The sequence below is a fragment of the Mesoplodon densirostris genome, chromosome 3 (assembly GCF_025265405.1).
Source record: "Mesoplodon densirostris isolate mMesDen1 chromosome 3, mMesDen1 primary haplotype, whole genome shotgun sequence".
Classification (NCBI taxonomy): Eukaryota; Metazoa; Chordata; class Mammalia; order Artiodactyla; family Ziphiidae; genus Mesoplodon; species Mesoplodon densirostris.
Genome location: NC_082663.1, coordinates 28,162,970 through 28,171,590, shown reverse-complemented (window position 1 = coordinate 28,171,590; position 8,621 = coordinate 28,162,970). Strand labels below are relative to the sequence as shown.

The 8,621-nt window shown below is 41.2% G+C and overlaps 1 long non-coding RNA gene across 1 annotated transcript; it reads left to right on the top strand.

Moving 5' to 3' along the window:
* Positions 1-35: 35 nt before the first annotated feature.
* On the top strand, positions 36-6,815 carry LOC132486076 (uncharacterized). The gene is made up of 3 exons (XR_009531440.1): positions 36-435; positions 2,758-2,875; positions 5,902-6,815. It is a non-coding gene; the product is annotated as an uncharacterized LOC132486076 (long non-coding RNA).
* The last annotated feature ends 1,806 nt before the right edge of the window (positions 6,816-8,621 follow it).

The window sequence follows — 8,621 nt, the reverse complement described above, 5'->3', positions numbered from 1 at the left end:
CTTCTTCGGTCTGACTTGGCTTACTATTCCAGGGCCTTTTCGGCCACCGTAGCGAAGAAGAGGGGCTAAGTCTTGAGCTTCCGGCAAGTCTCCGGCAACCTGAATACCATCCCTGGCAGTGGGTTGAACACCGGAATAGAGGCCGAAGTTCCGTGCTGCTTCGGCGCCACGACCTGGTGTGACTGCTGAGTTCTGGGGACTACTCAGGGCCCCGAAGTCCGTGGCGGTGAATCGACGGAGCCCTCCTTATTGCAGTCCAGGGTTCCCAAGACCCAAGCCTTGGTGATCCAGGGGCGAGCGCCCTTCCTAGGACATTGCTTTGTACACGCCACCGCCAGTCTATCGGGGAGCATTTCCACAGAGCCCATGAGAATGCAGCGAAACTTTTGCTTAAGAAAATAACCACGCCGACCCCAGGGATTCTCTCACTCAGAGGTCTCAGTGTTTTTAATCCAATGGCTCTATTTTCATTTGTTTTACCAGCCAATTTAAAACAGTTGCTGATTTGAAATCAGAATCAGAATCAATGAGCTCGTTTATAATTTATATACTCCATCACCAAGTTTTGTGGATTTTACTTTCTCAACATCAGCCCTCGACAACTTGCCACCTTCAGGGTCATCCTTCCATGAAGCTCAATAATCAGTAGCCTCCTAACCTGACTTTGCGTTCATTTTTCACATGGCACCTGAATAGTATTTTTAAATACAAATATGATCATGGCAACCTCCAGCTTAAAATTCTTTAAGTGGTCTTCAGTATAAAGATAGTCATGGCTTTGAGGGCCTCTGCCCTGCTTTTCCACTTCCCCACCGTACACTGAACTGAACCGTAGTGACCTTATTTCTCAGGTCTTCTCCCACAGATTTTTTTGTACCTGCTGAGATTATTCTCCCCATCCTCTCTGCCTGCCCCACGTCCTTTTTTCCATATTTAGCACATACTTAGTTGTTAGATCTCAAGAATCGTTTCCTTAGGGGAACCATTCTTGACCATCCTTACCAGATGGGGCAAGCCTCCCTGTTACATATTCTGGTAGCTTCCTGGAGCTCTCTTTATAGCACCTATCAGTTCAATTTTACAATTAAAAAATTATTTTATTGCCTCAGATTGAAAACTTCACGAAAACACAACTTGTGTATTTTTGCCAGCATCTAGCAGGTATAAGCCTGGCACACAGTTGATGTTCAATACATGTTGAGGGAATTAATGAGTGTTGAGACAATCCTTGCTTGGAAAACTACCTCTTAATCTGGATCATGAAAGAAAGAAGCCCAAACCCCTGTACTAATGAGATTTAGAAGAAGCTTTATAATAAGAGTAGATTATTGGTAGTACTTGGTGGGTATTCTCTTTAAGAAGTTCCAGGAGTTAGACACAATTTTATAGGCTTAAATAAACCAATCTGACTTCCCATATTTAAATTGCAATGAGAATCAACAGGATCTAGTCTTACCTTCTAATGCAAAACTGTTTAATTATGCTCATTAGACATGTTTTCCCGAGAATTGTATCTTAATTATTTTTAATTTTTTTAAAACAACTTATTTATTTATTCTTGGCTGTGTTGGGTCTTTGCTGCTGCGCATGGGCTTTCTCTAGTTACAGTGAGCGGGGGCTACTCTTTGTTGCAGTGCACGGGCTTCTCATTGCGGTGGCTTCTCTTGTTGTGGAGCACTGGCTCTAGGCGCGCAGGCTTCAGTAGTTGTGGCACGTGGGCTCAGTAGTTGTAGCTTGTGGGCTCTAGAGCATAGGCTCAGTAGTTGTGGCGCACGGGCTTAGTTGCTCTGCAGCATGTGGGATGTTCCAGGACCAGGGCTTGAACCTGTGTCCCCTGCATTGGCAGGTGGATTCTTAACTACTATGCCACCAGGGAAGCCGGAATTGTATCTTAATTTCAAATGAGAATAATGAGGACCAGAAAGATCAAGATACTGAATTTGCTAGAGGCAGAATAATAATGGCTAAAAAATTACAGATTGTTCTTATCCCTGTGAAACTTGGTCTTTAGCAGCCTCTCTTAATCCCTTGTTCTCATGTAACCTCAGAACCAGACCTGGCCTAAGAATGGCAAACAGGGAAAGCAGAAGGCTTTTCTGAAAGGTTGAATGTGGTGCAGGAATGTATTGATAGAAGCAGCTGCAAAAAATCTGTTGCTGGGGCTTCCCTGGTGGCGCAGTGGTTGAGAGTCTGCCTGCCGATGCAGGGGACTACGGGTTCGTGCCCCGGTCCGGGAAGATCCCACATGCCGCGGAGCGGCTGGGCCCGTGAGCCATGGCCTCTGAGCCTGCGCGTCCGGAGCCTGTGCTCCGCAAGGGGAGAGGCCACAACAGTGAGAGGCCCGCGTACCGCAAAAAAAAAAAAAAAAAATCCGTTTCTAGCAGTATCCTGCTGGTACAGTGCCCTCTGGTGTTAGGAAGGGGTACTTGCATCATGCACATTAAGGGCTAAGCAAAGATGATGGGAGGTTCCAACAGATCTCAGATCCAGAGCACAACATGCTCTTTTGCAACTTTATTTGTATTTACCAACAAAAAAAATATTGACTGACATCCAGTGTTATAATTTATGCCTACTACTCTACATACTTTCTAGGACAGTGATTCTCAACATCTCTGCTTTGAGAAGTGGGACAAAATTATTTAAGAGCTACGCTACAAAAAATGTTAAAAATAATAGAAGGTTGCACATAATCAACTTTTTAGAAATATGAATTAGAGAAGATTCAAGATGATCTATAATCTCTTGTTCACTCAGGTAAGAGCATTAAAAAAGAAAGGAGGTACAGAGGGTGTGTAACAATGGAAGATTGCATGGAAAGTTCTCCTTTGCTGTTAGTACATCTTAGGAAAACATTCAGCTGGAACATAACCAGGTAAGAATGAATCTGATTACAGTGAGAATGGGGAGGTGTGGTCTTTTGGTTGCAAGAAGGAAACTCATTTGGTGATTTTGACAAATAGGAAATTTATTCTTAAACAACATGAAGTATAAAGGGAAAGGAGAATCTCATCTGTGTAGCCAGGCCAGGTGGATTGCAGGAAAATTGACAATTGGGCCTCATGCGAGGCTGCAAAGACTGCAGCTTGATGCTTGATCAGAATCCTAGGTGCTCTGTAGTATAAGGAAGTTGTGCCTTTAAACTCTAGTACTCTGCTAGTAACAAGATTCAGTCACTCTTGTCTTCTGCTTCTCCTCCTATTACCAGCTGGCCAATTTATTCCACATGTCCTGGTTCAAGTTACCAGGGAGAATCAGAGTAGTTGTCTAATTACCAAGCCACATCATCATAAGTCACAGGCCAACTTATGGATGGATTGGTTGTTCCTTAGGTCGGGTGCCTCCCCTGGTCTTACCTGTAATGGCTGAGGGGATGTTCATGTGGTTTAGCCATCGTGCTGCAGGGATCAGCTGTTTTCCTCATGGACTGTGGGCACCTTTAGAAGGAGATGCTGAGCATGACAGGTGCTGCAAGTGTTATCTCTAAGGCAAAACGTGTTTGTGATTCATTTAGCAGTATTTACAGTTACTATAAAGGAATTTGGGTGCTATTTCATTTAAAAAGAACTAAGAGGGTGTTTTTGTGGAGGATTTTGTTGGGGAGGGGATGCAAGGGTGCTTAACTTCTAACAACATCTGACAAAACTAGTTGTTCCATGCAATGCACTTTGGAAAATGTGACACCACTTATAAGGTGTTCATTATTATGATAAAATTACTTACCAGTCACATTTGGAGTGACATAATGCTTTACAAATAAATCTTGGCTTATGTTTTAGTCTGAAATCCTTAGAGCTATCAGACATATGGTCCTTACTGATAGGAATTTTTTCCCTTCTGATTTCTTTGCAGTTAATCTTGCAAATCATTTTGTATCTGAAAAATATGGTTAAAATTGTGAATGCTGTTGAAGATGATACCAATCATCATGCAGATTCATAGCATATAGCATCATTATAGACCACAGCACAGAAGATAATGCTGATGCAGATTTATTATATATATACATATATATATGCATATATATATATATATATATATATATATATATATATAACCATATGTTTACTCAGGGCACAAGCATAATTACTTGGTCAAATTGAAACTCACTGTCTAACTCTTTGAGTATTTTATACCAATGTTTCTGGTTTACTTTTCAAAACTGTCCAAATGTTCTATGGGCATTTTGAATGACAGTGTCAACCTTTAGTAGGTGCTTCCAAAATAGAAAGCCTATCCTCACCTTGAAGAGGGCACTCTGTGGTGTTTGAATCCTGGATTCTTCTGAGTTGTCCAGTTTGTTTAGTGGCCTTGCCTCCCATCCTGTTAGATTTTATTTCAGTGGATCTCATTGTTTTGACCTAATAACATCTAACACATTCCCCATTTTCTACTGCTTTTTTGAAGAATACCTTAGTTCTCTCCTACCTTTTGAGGTTACTCCATTTTCTATCTATTTATCCTTTCCTTAAAGATACACTTTTTCCCTTCTTGCCTCTACCATAGTAAATTTTTTCTTAAGGGAATCTCTCTCTTTCTGCAGCTTAATCAGCTTTTCTTCTCTTGTTTTACCTTCAATGTAACACTGCTGATTTCTAACACTAAAACTGAAGTGTATTTTTCAAGCAACTCTCCTTCCTCTTGGTCTCCTAAGAACACCTGCTTCCCTGAGACTGAGACTTCAGACACAGGTCATTTTAATATTTTAATTACCTTCTTCACCTTTGGGCTTACAATAATTTAATTGAATTGTTTCTCTACTGCAGTCCCCCAAAAGAACATATTGTCTTTGTAATAAAGGCCTATATCCTTGACTTTTTGTCAATAACACATACTAATTAAAAAATTGTTTTTTTAATTCTCAAGAGTCTCTTAAGACCACATAGCTGGTGAAATCGCTGAATAAACCACAAAAGTCAAAAAAGTCACTCCCTCCAGGCTTTTATCCTTAAATACGGTTCAAAAGTCATGCAAAGAGGAGTGGAATTTGAGACAGCTGATCTAGCTCTGGATACCTAGACCTAGTTCTAAAACTACAGCTAGTCCTAGTACTACCATAGAGCAGTGCTGTATAGTCCGTGTGTATCTTGGCTGCCTTTGTGCTTTAATACCCTGCACATGGGCAGAAAAAGACTATAAAAAGCAAATATTATTCCTTTTGACAATACTTGACAGAATGCCCCAGTATGGAGAAACTGAAGCAGCCACTCTCTCAGGCAGATCCTACAGACCCTGTCTGATATCTTCATGTTCTTCAGCTATAAAATGTAGATAAGAATAACACATGATTCTGGAACTTGTTGGGAGAATAAAATGAAACTAGATGTATAAAAAGTCCTTTGCAAACTCTAAAGGGCTATAAAAGTTAATTATGTTTGGGGAAATGAATATTCTGGCTAATTACCCTCTCAGGTTTACTCTAGGTTCATTAGGAACTATCCTAAAAAATCCCCCTGAATTAATCTTCAGTTTTGTCATATCTCTTCTTTGCTGAGAACCTTACAATGATTTTTCATTGCCTAGAGCAAAGGTTGTCCTTAACCTAGCAATAAAGAGCTTTCACGACTTAGTCCCTAGTAGCTTTCCAGTTTATGTTTCTTCTCTGCCCTCATAAATTCCAGTGAAATAGATGTACCCCAGGAGAGGTGACAGTGTTTTTCTGTATCCTGGCCTTTGCTCACTTGCTCATGATCTTAGCCCTTCAGATCCATCTAAGTCTTGCCATTTGTCTATGCCCAGCATAAGGCCTTAGCAAACCTCATAGTTACCATTTGTATCTAGAGCATATGTTGGGTATATATTTCTTTTGGAAGTTAATCAGATGTTGGGAACCTGAATGTGCCTCATGGCAATTAAGGGCCACATTTTCAGCGTTTCTCACCTCTCCCTTTTTCTGTGCAGGCTCATAGGACTCAGCTTACTTCCCTTTTCTCTGAAGATGCCAGAAGCTACTTTCTTTCCAGAGACTTTTCTTCCTCCAAGACAGACTGTGAGATGGGATTCTTCTCACCTACTCTCTCGAGTATGTCGCTGAAATGAAGTCCATAGTGCTTCTTATTTTAAGCATTTGCATTTGCCTTTGTGGAGAGTAGATGGGGGAATGACAGAGGACAGAAGTAGCAAATAGGGAGACACGTGATCAATTTTACAGTGTTCTAATATTCTCCTTCCTTCACCTGTGTTTTCTGGGTCCTTTCCTGCTCTGTGATCTGCTTCTTTTATCTCAGCACAGAGCTCAAGGAGCACCACTTCTCCAGTTCCTCACCATTCAGGGGCCCTCTGGCTGTAGGATGGTCATTCACATCCCAGGGGCTCCAGCCTAGGTGCTTCACATTTAAACATCTGTGTTCCAGGTGGAAATCTCTACTACTTTTGAGCAACTTATTTAATCCCCATAATTATTCTTCACGGTACCTCATCATTTTGGAAACAGATTTAGGGAGGTTAAGTGGTTTGGTCACAGTTATAGAGTTAGTAAAATCAGGGCTAGGAGTGGACCACAGGTCTATTTGTCTCCAAAATGTAAGTTTCTTCCACTCTTCCAAACTGCATTACCTCAACACTGGGTGATTTCCTGGCAATCATGGACTATCACATGAAAGCACATGAAGGCATTCCTGTTGTTATGTTCATCTTCGTGTTTGTATCTTTTATCATCTTTAATTTAATATTTAGGAGTATTGTCTCCATATTCTTTATACAGCTAACTGAAGACAGAAACATTGTTTTATGTGTCACTGTATTAGCCAATGCACCTTTACTAAGGGTTTAATGCATAGCATGTGTCTACCATATATTTATTGGTTAGTTGTTCCAGAAAGGTTTTCAAGAATAAATAGCTTCTTTTACCTGTTTTCTTTTTTATATATAGTGTAACTAGGATCATAGTTCTAATTTTTCTTCACTGAGTGACAATCTTGCAAGTGAAGAGTGATCTCAGCACATGACAAACAACAAAACAAAACCAAAAGATGTTTAAAATTGTGTGTCTATAACGGGCCACGTAGAAATGGGGTAGTGGTTAAAAAAAAAGGTCGTGGACAGAGAAGCAGAATTTAGAGATGATGGCCAATGTATAGAGAGTTTACACTTTTTTTCAGGGCCAATGAAGAGACATAAGAAGGATTAGATCTATCAGATTTGTCTTAGGAATGTTACGCTGGCTGTACCAGAGAGAGTGGATTGTAGTGGAGTGAAGCTGGAAGCAGAGTGACCTGGTCCCCCTTATTTGGGATCTAGCTTTACTTCCCCAGCCCCACCCAACTTCCCACATTACTGTGCTAGCCCGGATGCGTAATCCTGTTAATCAGTGGGAAATTGAGTTTCCACTAGACAATGTCCCACCTCAAATAATCAGGCAGGAGGAGTTTCCTCTTACTTAGCTTTTTTATTCTATTCAGATCTTCAATGGATTAGATGAGGCCCACTTCATTAGGGAGGCGCAATCTGCTTTAGTCTTCTCATTCATTCAGATGTTACTCTTATCCAGAAATACCCTCACAGACACACCCAGAAAAATGGGGAAGACAAACTGGCCAAGCCTGGGTCATGAACTTCTGGGGCTGAATCTCCTCTGGGGCCAAGGGAGACCCACCCAAGTGATGCAGAATGAAGATAAGTGGTTTTCCAATGGAAGGTGGGGAAAACAGTCCAATAAACTTATCTTCTTTTTGGCCACACAAGTAATACACAGTTACATTTTTATTTTATAAAATTGCACACTCTTCACTCCATTTAAAAAGGATATATTGACAATATGTTACCAATCCTTGATTGATAAGTAGGTAGATAAATAGATGATAGATAGTAAATATATAGATTTTAGCATCAGTGATAGTCTCAATATAACTGTAGGTACTGGGGCCACAAAAATGAGTGAGACCTGGGGTTCTTAGTCTCATGAAACTCGTGACTAATGAGGAAATTTAAACAAGTAAACAACCATTATAAAACAGTGTGATAATCACTAACAGGTATGATGACAGATAATGATTGGTGAAATAAAAACTCATATTCTGGGCTTCCCTGGTGGCGCAGTGGTTGGGGGTCCGCCTGCCAATGCAGGGGACACGGGTTCGTTCCCCGGTCCGGGAGGATCCCACATGCCACGGAGTGGCTGGGCCCGTGAGCCATGGCTGCTGAGCCTGCGTGTCCAGAGCCTGTGCTCCGCAACGGGAAAGGCCACAACAGTGAGAGGCCGGTGTACTGCAAAAAACAAAACAAACAAACAAACAAACAAACAAACAAAAACCCCCAAAACAAAAAAACTCATATTCTAAGGCAAGTTAAGGAACATTTAAACATAAATTTTTTTCTCTGCCCTTTGGCCTCCTCTTTCACCTCTACTGTGCATTGTGTAGCTGCATTATGCATCAACCAAACCTCCTTTTGGCAGAATTACTGGACATTTAAACATAACATTTTTGCTCTGCCCTTTGGCCTCCTCTTTCCCCTCTGCTGAGCATTGTGTAGGTGCATTATGCATCAACCAAACCTCCCTTTTGGCAGAATTACTGGACATTTAAACATAACATTTTTGCTCTGTCCTTTGGCCTCCTCTTTCCCCTCTGCTGAGCATTGTGTAGGTGCATTATGCATCAACCAAACCTCCCTTTTGGCAG